This window comes from Papilio xuthus, unplaced genomic scaffold, assembly GCF_000836235.2.
Source record: "Papilio xuthus unplaced genomic scaffold, Pxut_1.1 DF826961.1, whole genome shotgun sequence".
Lineage (NCBI taxonomy): Eukaryota > Metazoa > Arthropoda > Insecta > Lepidoptera > Papilionidae > Papilio > Papilio xuthus.
Window position 1 is genome coordinate 1,060,009 of NW_013531688.1, and position 10,193 is coordinate 1,070,201.

Below are 10,193 nucleotides of genomic sequence, written 5' to 3' on the forward strand. Positions count from 1 at the left end.
TAGTATTGATGACAATATATAAAGGTAATCTTACTAATATTATAAATGCGAATGTTTACATGGGTGGATGAATGGATGTTTGTTTGAAGGTACCTCCAGGACGGCTGAACGGATCTTCATAAAATTTGGCATACATGTAGAACATAGTCTGGAGGAACACAGACAGTCGCAAACGACCGGTAGTCTTATATATAAAATTATCTTGTCGCAATGCTTGTCCATACTCTTCCGGAAAGCATTGACTGATTTTTATGAAATTTTATATACATATTCAGTAGGTCTGAGAATCCACTACTATCTATTTTTTAATGCCTCATAGATCGAATAAAATGGATCGGAGTGAAATATAATAAAATTTCTGCTTACTGCTATTCTATTTTAAACAACTCCGTTGCAAATTTAAATGTACTAAGTCTAAGAAAGTCGCATTTAGAAGTCGAGTCATGTATTGAAGTGACGCCGTGTAACGAGTGACGTCGAGCGACGTGGAGTGACGCAGTCAGCCGCGTCACTCTCCGTCACTGCTGGAGGAAGCGCTTGTTTTCAACTTGTCGTGTTATACATGCAACTTGACAGTGGTGAATCTAGCTTTCTTTACATTGAATAAGCTCTTGAAGTTAGATACATAAGCTGAAAACGCTTTTCACATATCTTAAACAAAACTTAATAGAGTTGAAAAATGACATCGTTATTTTTGTAATGTGTATTCTGTAAACTGTCACGTGTTTATATTTTTTATGTTTGTTATTTGTTCCATTGTTTCATGTATAAATAAACTTGACTGTATATTATATAAGGCCTATAAAATATAATAAAAAACCTCAGGTTACTTTGTGAAGTTACACAGAAGTGTAGAGTCAACACAGAAGACAGGTGTGAAGTGGAAACAATTCCGTGTGTCATCTGATAAATGCACGCTGAAGGCTTTATTTTAGTGTCCATTGATAGGCAGCGGTCGCTTCGCTATTTCGGCAAATTGGATTGCCACCTTATGATATAAAAAGAGTAGAGTAAGTTAATTAGATTTATGTTAGAAAGGTCATAAGGCCATAGTCAAACACTCTGACCCAGTACGGGTCGGTTGACTTCACACATTTTTAAATTAAAGAAAAGTTTATATAAAAGAAAATTGTCTAAGATCTACTGAATCTTTCTAAGATCAACACCGTGAATCCAGTTATTCAGATACAATGATCATTAAATAGGTTAGGATTTGCGATGTGTTCATGCAATGAATTTGAATATATCAGATGGTGGATCCCCACAAATCAGTACCGCCATACTCCATTACTTACAGCAGCCATAGTCTGACATTTCCTCGGCTAGGGCACCGATTTAAATCACCACGGTATCGGAGTCCGCGCCTGTTTTTATATGGAATCGTGCAAACCCGAGATACATGTATAAGTTGGTATAAATAGTAAAATCAGATATATCTTTGGTAATTACGCTGTGTGGATTTACATGGTGAATGTATTTTGAATACTAGTAAGTGACTATTGTACCTTATATCTTTAAATGAGCAATTCTTGTATATATATGTAACTGGAATCTCGGAATCGGCTCCAACGATTTTCATAAAATTTAGTATATAGGGGGTTTCGGGGGCGATAAATCGATCTAGCTAGGAATCATTTTTAGAAAATGTCATTTTATTCGAGTTTTATCGATAATCAACTTAAACATAAACTTAACTTTTTCTATCGGTAAGATCGAAAAATATTATTCATATTGAATATAATTTCCAAAAAACAAAATTTAAAAAAAAAAATACCGAGCACAGCTCGGTCATCCAGATTTTGATATTTTAAGTCACGAAAATATTTTCATATTGTCAAAATAATCGGGGAAAGAATCGTGAAAGTTTTAATAATGTAAAATATTTGCTAGATTTCTATAGGACACTGTTTTTTTTAGTACCTATGTAAAGAGTAAAATCTTAACTAAAAGATATATCGTTGGTTTCTGAGGCCAAATTCCTCATTTAAAACATTTGTCTGTTATGTCAAAGATAATGAGTGGAATGAGGATATTTTATACAGGGTTTTAGGTCTTAGAAACCAACGATGATCACAAATACAATTCTTAAGTACTTCTTAACTCTTTCTGTGTAGACTTTGATTTATAACTATAATATTGGCATTTGCACAATGCTTCCTTAACATGGAAGCATTGTTAAACCGGCAAATGTATCAATAACCGTTAAAGTATCCATTTAAATGATAGCGATCGGATGTGTCGCTAAGGAACGGCGACCTGTGGTAATTAAGGCCACGTATCGAACGCAGCTATAAATCGGAAATCGTATCTTGGACTATCTAGAGATAGCGCATCTGGGCGGTGGCGGTACTAAGGATTAGTAATTAATAGTGTACTCATCAACTACAGCAATTAGCTGTGGGTTTCTGAGACTAATCACAATTTAAAATATATTTTTATCTCTGTTTTGTCAAATAGAATGAAAGGGATGACAATATGTTTAATACAATTGTAGTAGAAAGACAATCGCGTGTTCAAATGTAAATCTTTATTGCTGATCGGTTCACACTTTTATAACCGACCTAGATCTATTGGATATGGGTCTGTAATTACTGATTTTTATGCTTACTTTACAGTGTAAAACACCGTCATGACTTCATATAAAATCATCAATTTTAACAGTGGTAGAGCCCGCTTTAACATCTTCGCACGAATCGGCCCGGCTCGCCCGGTGAAATACCACGACCATACAGAAGACAGGCGTGAAGTGGAAGCAATTCCGCCTACAGTCTTATGAGTGTGCGTCCCGGCGACCTAATTTAGTCCTCTTTCCCTTCTCACCCTTTTCTTCTAAGGAAATAGGAAGTGTAAGTGGACTTTCCCGATGAGAGGATGCATGGAAAGGGAAAATATCTTATTTGTGTGCATCATCTCCTCCGTCGATTAAAAGTAGGCAACGCATATGCAATTGCGTATGTCTATGGGCAACGGTCACTTCGCTATTTCAGCGATTTCAGGTGGCCGCTCGCTCGTTTGCCACCTTATGATATGAAAAAAAACAGTTTTTGTTTATGTCAATATGCCAGAATAATTGTACATTTATGGTAACTATGAAATGGAGTATAAAATTAAAATTATTCGAGAATATTTGAAATAATATGTGTCATGCTTTAAAAATATTTTTCTTGATTTTTTATATTGTATAGTTGTGGCCTACGACTCCGCTCGCACGGAATAAAAATATGACTTAATACGTAGCCAATGTTTTCTACCAGACTATGTTCTACATCTATGACAAATTTCAGCGAGATGCCTGCAGCTGTACTAGAAATACCTTCTAACAAACATCCATCTAATCATTCGCATTTATAATATTAGTAATATTTAAAACTCCTTGACAGCAAAATGTCCAAACTAAGCATACAATTTGAAATCCGCAATAATTATTAGTTGCTTTTCTATTTTTTTCTTGATGTTTTCTAGTTAATTTCTCTGTGGTCTAAGAATTTTTAAAGCTCCTCTTAATATTACAATAACGTGACATTAATAAACGTTTGTCGGTCTGTAAACAAGCTTATTAGTACCGCGTACATAAAACTCGCGTGTTATATTACACTCGGATAACACGTGTATTGTAATGAATTAAGATTTATGTAAGAAAAATATTAAGTACCCAATGTCACGTGACTAAAGAATTGAGAGGTAACTCATAAACAAAGAGTAAATAGAACTCTTCGTTCTTCGTCGGTGGCTTACGGGTTTACTTGACTTGTAATCTGCGGGTCTTGGTCTCGAAACCCTCCATGTATCAAAGTGTTTTTCGATTTTCGATTTACATATGTACATTTCTCCGAAGTTCTTACGGTGAAGGTAAACATCGTAATGCAACCTACACATATCTGCGAAGAAATTTAAAGATATGTGTGAAGGTAACCCGTACTGCGCCAGCGTAGTTGACTATGGCCTCTAACTTAGGGTCGCTCCGAGCCCCTCAGGGGTCGTAAAGTTAGCTGATCATTGAATCTTTGAACTGTTGATTTGGCACGGAAAGGGATGTACAGAAATAGGAAAATCTTCATCTCTCTTTTATATCATTGCAGTTGCCTATTTGCAATGCCATTTGGTTGCCTCGTGATTTAAGCGATATCAAGTGCCTTTTTAATTTATAAAAAATTCAATTTATTTAGAGCATCTTAAACATGTTTCTAATGATCGTTTTAAACTTATCCATTATCAAGAACAGTTACAAGACGAGTAGTGTTGTATTGAGGCGTCGCAACATCGAGTCGAACTGTACTTTGATAAATGGACTCCAATATAATATTTTGTAATATTATTTATCACAATCGATGCACCGACACGCTTGAATTAATCAAACGGCATTGTAACGGAGTGTAGGTAAATGAATTGAACATTTTGAAATTGACGTTTTAATTTTGTAAGTGCTTTTAGAGGATATTTTTAAGTTACAAAATGTTGATGACTCAAGTGTTTTTTCACAGTAATTTTATATTGAAACAAAAGCTAGTGTAACAAATGAACGACACAAAAATATATCAGTGAGTTTGAATTAAAAGAAATGCTGTCGCTAGCTCGACAGAAAAAAAAAATGTAGTCTGTGTGTTCTTCCAGGTTATTTTATATATTTACCAAATTTCAGCGTTCTGATGGTACCATCTAATAAAGATCCATTCATGTAAATATTCGCATTTATAATATAAGTTTAGTGTATGTTGCTAAGGTGGTAAGTTTTTTATTGCAGAAAAACTATATAAATGTTGTCAACCAACTGATTTATTTAAAAAAAAAGAAGACGTTATGTTTTTTTTTTAAGGTTTCAGTGATGAAAACGCACGTTAAAACACGACTATCCTAATTAAAAACGGACCAACACTTTAGTAAATGTCAACAAAAAGAACATCTTTTTGTAATGACTTATGGAGTCATTACTAATTAGAACGAATGCTCCGTCACTGATGAATGTGGAATAAGATTCGCGCCGTGTGAATGTAGGTGTGACCGTAAGATCGCGAATTCGGCCAGTTTGTAATTTGTCTATGCATATTGTAATGAATCGGACGATAAATGTTTATATATTATCGCAATATTTTTAGTGCTAAGCTATTGATTGGTGCTATTTAAAAGATAAGCTATGGGACGATGCTAAAAAATTTATAGGAAAATCACGAAATGGCAGAGTTCACGATCGGTCGGTGACATACTTTCAGACAGAATATTTGAGAATGAGATGTTTATTTTTTTGCGATCTGTCAACCGCAATTATTTTGACACAGCTTAACAAAAATTATTACGTGAAATAACATCGTCATGTTGGAGTTATTTGGCCACTACACTGACTTGCTTTGAGTGCTACTCAAGCGAATTTTGACTTGTAAACATAATATTATTCTGTGAGACTGGTTGAAAAAATATTCTCGTTTGTTCCTACAAATGCTTATAAACACTTTAAAAAGAGTCGCAAAAGCTTTTTTTAGGGTTCCGTACCTAATAGGCAAAAACGGAACCCTTATAGGATCATTTTGTTTATATTATAAGGTGGCAAACATGAAAGCGGCCACCTGAAAACGCTGAAATAGCGAAGCGAGCGTTTCCTATGAATATATATGCTTTGCCTATGCGTTGCCTGCCTTTAATAGACGGAGGAAAGGATGCACAGAAAGAAAATATTTTCCTTTCCCATGCATCCTCTCATCCAGAAAATTCACTTCTAAGAAAAGGGTGGGAAAGGGAAATGAAATACAATTAGGCCTCCGGTACACACCACACAGTCATCAGACGAAACGGGGAATTGCTTCCACTTGACGCCTGTCTTCTGTGTGGTCATGGTATTTCACCGAGCGAGCCGGGACAATTCGTGCGAAGATATTAAAGCGGGCTCTACCACTGTTGTATAAATTGTTTATTTTTTTATTAATTAATAGTTAAACATTAAAATATGATTCATAGTCTGACCATACGGCATTTAGTGTGTACAAAGCTTTAATCAATAGGAGTACAGTGTGTTGCGTGCCTTAGGGATTAATCGAGCGTCATACGGACAAAAGGACCATTCTAACACAAGACATTCGATTATGAACTTTGTTCCCAGTGAATAAAGATGAATGTCGATGTATTTGTGTTAACAAGGATTAGATCCTATTTTAAGTGCGCGCTCACAATCTGTCAATCGCATTTGGGATTATGAGTTTTGAATCTGTCACTGTTTTTGTACAATATAATTAAATACGGAATAATTTAATAAAGAGATTATATTTAGGACTAGCGTTTGCCCGCGGCTTCGTCTGGAAGATACTAATAATAATTATTAAGGCCTATGTTACTTAGTGTGATTATTTTTGTGGTGTTTTATCTAAATCATGTAAACAAAAATAAACAAAAAATATCATGGATCGTCTACAAAGTTAAATATTACAATTGCGAATGCTTGGATGGATGGATGTTTGTTTGAAGATATCTCCAGAACGGACATAATTGAAATGTTATATATCTAGAACATAGTCTGGAAGAACAGATGTATACACTACACTACTTATAAAGGTTTTTTTTAATTCCGCGCGAACAATATAAATGTGAATGTTTGGATGAATGGATGGATGTTTGTTAGAAGGTATTACCAGAACGGCTGCATAAATTTCTCTGAAATTTGGCATAGATGTAGAACATAACCTTTTGGTTTTGAGCCTCCACACTAGTGTAGACTCTTTGTGTAGAACATAACCTAGAAGAACACATAGGGTATTTTTTTTATTTCGCACGGATGGAGTCGTGAGCTACAGCTAGTTTAAATATATTTGCATAATATTGACAAATGATTTGGTATTAAGTTATTTTGTACCGGCTATTCATTTACTTAAAGTAAAACACTTTAAGTTATTACTTGATCACGAACTTACATAGAACAATATATTAACATGCTTTCATTGAAGGTGATGTAATGTATCTTCAATAAAGGAATGTCTAATAGTTGGTTTCTGAGACTATAATCGATGTATAATAAAACATTATTGCTATCTCTTTTTTTGTCGATGATTATGAGAGGGACAATATATGTTTTATACAGGGATTTTGGTCTGTGAAACTAATGATAAGTATGTAATAACTAGCAATTTCACAGTAGGTTTCTGACACCAAAATCTGAGTTAAAAACATATTTTTATGTCTGTTTTGTCAAAGACAATGACAAGGATGACGATATGTTTTTCATATACGTATCTTACTCTTACTAATATAAATGCAAATATTTGAATGTATGGATGGAGATTATGAGAGAAATTCTTAATGTTATTCTTATTCTTTTCATCATATTTCATACTTCATACTAATAGTATAAATGCAAATGTTTGAATGTATGGATGTTTGTTTGAAGGTATCTCCAGAACGGCTTAACGGATCTCGCTGAAATTTAGCATACATATAGAACATAGTCTGGCAGAACACATAGGCTTTTTATTAAGTCTTTTTTTAATCCGCGCAGACGGAGTCGCGGGCCACAGCTTGTATATGGTTAAACATAAAAGTAGTCTATGTGTTAATTACTTATTTAAAAGTCCGTAATACAAAGTTCGACACACTATAAAATGTTCGGAACAAATTCTTCATTATTACTGATTTTCAACACTTTACCTTTGTTATTCACGCTGTAGTTTTTATGTCCGTGCTTCGCGTAATGATCGGTAGCCAATCCCACCTAGCGTGGACATTAACCACACGGATGTAAGATAAAATAAAGAATAACGTATGTTCTGGAGCGTAACAATTTCTTAATGAATTTATTTGATGACATTACTCTGTTGAAATTTCTTCAACCATAACGAATGTGGACAATTAGAAATTCCCACATTCGTTCACGTTATTTTTAAACTTTATTAAAATATTTTAGGTCTTAGCTCGATACTTATTTTGTTTTAGATAATTAATCAGTAATTAGAGATTAATTTAAAGCTTACTTAAATGAAAATTATATATTAAATCAAAGCTAAGACTATCTAGAGTTACTTCGAAGAAGGCTGACAAAGACAAGCCCTAGTACTCATATCGTCAATATCAGCTCACTATACGTCCCCACTGAGGGGCTCAAAGCCTACCCTAAGTTAAGGGTGACTAGGCCATAGTCAACCACGCTGGCCAAGTGCGGGTTGGTTGACTTCACACATATTTTTGAATTTCTTCACAGATATGTGCAGGTTGCATCACGATGTTTTCCTTCACCGTAAGAACGAACGAAGAACGTCGGATAAATGTACATTTGTAAATCTAAAAACACATTGGTACATGGCGGAATTCGAACCCAGAACCTGCAGATTACAAGTCAAGTATTGAAATCCCTGAGCCACCGACGCTCTCATATACTCACTTATAATTCCATCATCATTTTTTAAAATGTTTGTAAGTGGCAAACAAGCAAGTGGTCTTTTCGCCGAAATAGCGAAGCGACAACTGCCCATAGACATCTGTACCTGCAGATGCGTTGCTCATCAGCTCACTGTACGTCCCCACCGAGGGGCTCGGAGCCTACCCTAAATCAAGGGTGACTAGGCCATAGTCAACCACGCTGGCCCAATGCGGCTTGGTTGACTTCACACATATCTTATCGCAGATGCGTTACCTACCTTAAATCGATGGAGGAGTCCGGCCGGTGCGTCGCACAGAAAGAGAATATTTTTCGTTCATAAGTGCCCCCTCTCCATCAAATGTACTTCCCGATCCCATCATTTCCTTATAAGAAAAGGGTGGGAACGGAAAACACTAAAATTAGGCCTCTACTACACTGGTCAGACTAAACGCGGATTATTCAAGCACAAATTTATTTATTTTTGTATAATCTAAAAGTTCATAAATATATATAAATAGAATAGTTCCCATAAAACAAGTAAAGTTACTCATACGTTGTTCATATCCGTGACAAGTTCTAACATGTCTGATATGGGCATGCAGAGACCGTAACATTTTATTAATTTTCCTGTTATTTAAAGCGTATAAATACCTGATTTGAAAGTGAAAAGATTGATATTTGATATTGATTTTATATTTTACTAACTGACGCCTGCGACTCCGTTCTCGCGGGATTAAAAGAACGTTATTAGTAGCCTATGTGTTCTTCTAGACTGTGTTCTACATCTTTGACAATTTTCATCAAGGTCCATTGAACAGTTCTTGATATACTACTTCTAACAAACATCCATCCAAAGAAGTAAGACATTTGCATTTATGAAACAAACTAACTCAGTCCGTAAGTTAACTAATTTATCTTGGGAACGGCTGATAGGATCTCGATGAAATTTGACAAAGATGTAAAACATAATCTGGAAGGAGACATGCTAGTAATTACGTTTTTTTTAATTCCACGCGGACGATGTCGCCAGCAAAATCTAGTAGTCATATAATTAGAATCACTATATCTGTCAGTCACCGAAATGTTGACCAACAACATTGTATTCTGCTGTCAAGGACATCACTAGTTCTTCTTCCTTGCTATGTTTTTATTGAAAAATTCCGTCGACATTCTTTTGTTTTACGTATTCAATTCGATTATAAATCGTAACCGTAGGGTTGGGCTCGTTAAAATACCTAAAACCGTATCTCTGGAGCGACCTCATTATAGCCGTTTGGTCAGGCCGTGAGAATCAGCGCTTAATTAGGCGAAATGAATTTTGTGGGATGTCGACTCGTTCTGCGAATGTGCTTGACTCATTCGAGTAGTGTCGATGATATCAGACTTTAAGTGTTCACCGTTGGTTTTTAGACCGAAATCTTTGTGTAAAATATATCGTCATCCCTCTCATTATAATTGCCAAAAAAGAGATAACAATATTTAAAACAGGGATTTTAGTTTTAGAAGCCCACGGTGAGTGTCACTTATTATAAATAGTTTTTTTTTTATTTTGAATTCGAATTTTTAAAAATCGAATTTCGATTTTTAAAATCAAATTCATAATTTAAATATCGAATTCTTTTTATTTTACAACAAACACCAAAAAGTTTCTGTTCATATTTATCAGACGTGTGCACAAAGCATACGCTACTAAGAAATTATACTAATTACTGACTCACTGGCTGAAGTTGTATGAGGTGCCGTATACTTGATAGAAACTATTCGTACTTTAAATAGACTTATATCTTTTGACTATTAAATGACAGGACCAGACATAATCAAATTCCTCAGTCAAATAAAAACAATAAGAACGCTTGTTTGT